The following is a 2,665-nucleotide window of genomic DNA, read 5'->3' as shown; positions in this document are numbered from 1 at the left end:
TCGTACCAATGAAGACACTCAAAGAAATTAGCCGCTTTGCTGTATGTTGAAAGAATAGTAGAGCATCTGCAAAACAGTTAAACAGGCATTCCGGGCAGAGCGACAGCAATGATGTCAATGAAAGGAATAACAGTCATAACTCTCCCACTCGAAAGAACTGCAACGCAGGGAAAGCAGTTGGCAGCAAATATCCTTACTTAACAGAAAAATAGAGCTAATTAACCTTTGAGCAAAGTAAAAGAGCAAACAAGCTTTGAAATCTAACGCGATGCATGATACCAGTAGGAAATCTTGATATTTCTCCGAACATGTGAAAATCCAGCACAATTCATCACCATGGATGTGCTTCACTGCTTCTTAACGAATACAAATCAATGCTGAAGCGCTGTGCTATTAAACAGGAAAATTGGAGATACATGTGCCTACAAATAACTGATGAAAAAAAGATGTAGTTTTGCTGCTTACTGTCGCATCGTCCAGTGCCATCGTGTCTATTAATGACGAATTTGCTTTAATGTTTTAAGTCAGCATAGTTGTAGAAGCTGAGGACAAAATTTGTACTAGTATTATAATTTTTGTCAACAAATTCATTTTTCGTGACCTAGGTGCCAAGGTTTACGAGGCGAAGGAGAGTGATGCGAATGAGGAGGAGAAGATGGGAGTTTTACTAGTCTCAAGCTGACAAATGTGGAATTGTTAGGATTCCTCATTTTGTTACCAGATCACAACAAATCCAAGGTTCCAAATGCCTTTGGCTATCAACATTTAAATGACAGGTTTTTACGACCCTAGCGGCTACGTGAACCAACACTCTATTCAGCGGGATCTAATTCAGGCAAGTTGAGCCGGCTGTGAATAGGTTGTTGGCATCAAATACATCTGACTCCTATTCCTAAATCTTACCCTTGGGTAACTTTAGCCAGGGACTGGAGACATTTCGATAGTTGATAAGCAAACTCGGACATTTAGTTAAAAGTAATTACGTTGAAGTCAGGCCGGGCAGGCTAAGTAAATTAGAAAATAACTAGGGCTCAACGAGCCCAACGAGCCCAATGTATGCAAATTTAACGCAGAGGATGAGTGTAAAACCTCCAGTATGCTCGCGGGGTATTTTCTTTTGCGAAGTAGCCCTACTTCCAACCCATTGTGTGGGTGTAGTTTTATTTTTAACATCATGGACATTTATGGCCCCGTCACTAGTCATAGACCCACTGCTTGAAGTGCACGCACAGTGGCACCTAATGATAGCTGAAGTCAAATAACGCGCGTGGTCGTAACATCCCCTACCTCCAGTCTTGGCGCTTATCGGAGCGCGCCCAATGCTAGCAATAACACACCTAAAAAGGATGTCCACCTAGCTTACTTTGGGTTGTTTCTCACTTTTTCACCTTCTTCAGCGTGTTGCAGAGCTGATATGGCGTTGAATGCTTATCACACAAGAACTGCACAAAGAGGGAAGCCAAAAGGGGTTAATCGCCCATTTTTATCGACCAAATAGCTGTCATTCCAAATCGACAACATACTCGAATTAGCACTTATTTTAACGTTTTTTGATATAAAAATAAGCAATGTTGCATGCCACGTTTGCAACTAATCTATCAAGAGTTGCATGACTCAACTTCACTAGGTGTGTTTGGGTTATTAGCATCCCCCAATTCAAGCGTTTTGATGGCATGCCCTATTTTTGCTTCATTGAGTTCCGTCAACTAAAGACTTATACATAAAGTGATATTCCTTCCTTGCCCAAGCATCCCATTCACCTACTTTTATCAAATTTCACTGTGATGCCAATCTCTTATGCGTGGTATTTCATAATCTGTTCAGTCATGCTACTCAATTCCTCTCAATAGCAGGTTGTTCGTGAAACAGAGAGATGTGGATGGAGGGACGGGTGTGAATTTGTACCAAGTTTAACTGCATTTGTGGCCTTAATTATGCCATCATTTCACCCTTCACTATGGCATTAGTCGTGAATACGCAAGATTACACTTGAGTTTATCTTTTAACCTCAAACAAGCATTGAGCCAGTTGCAATGGTCACAACAAGAAGTAGAATGAGGCTGCCTTGTTACTATCGGGAAGGCTTAATAAATGCAATAATTTTAGCCTGACTTTAAAGCTGTAAGCATTAACTGTTTGAACAGGCAATATGGCTATGCGGGGCCGTAGATTCGACTGATGGCATGCGAGATGGATTTAAATTATCGATGATGAGATGGTGGTGCAACGGTGAATAGCTTTGTAGTGCAGCAATTAAAGTGGAAGGGAGGGGAGCTTTGTTTAAGTAGGCAAAGTTGTGGCTTGCGTTACAAGCCGAGTCCACGAGGGAGTGGGCAGTATTTATTAGTACGAAAAATCCAAACTCCTAACCCAATGTGTGGATGTAGTTTTACAGTCAACGTCATCTACATTTATGGCCCAATCACTGGTCATGGATGTACTGCTTACATTGAACACCAAGAAAAGCTTTCTGACGGCTTAAGTAGAATACAGTGCGTACACGAGCGAGTCATTACCCTTGTGCAAGTTTCACAAACTTTTTCGCAAGTTACCACTAGAGCAGTGAGGGCACTTTACTACTCATCCCATTCTAGAATAAATACTCCCCTTTTTGGCTTCAAAAAGGGAAGATTTACTGCCAAAATTGACTTTACTACTAAATAAG

The sequence above is a fragment of the Echinococcus granulosus genome (assembly GCF_000524195.1).
Source record: "Echinococcus granulosus chromosome Unknown EG_S00066, whole genome shotgun sequence".
Lineage (NCBI taxonomy): Eukaryota > Metazoa > Platyhelminthes > Cestoda > Cyclophyllidea > Taeniidae > Echinococcus > Echinococcus granulosus.
The sequence above is the reverse complement of the archived record's forward strand: the minus strand, read 5'-3'. Positions refer to the sequence as shown.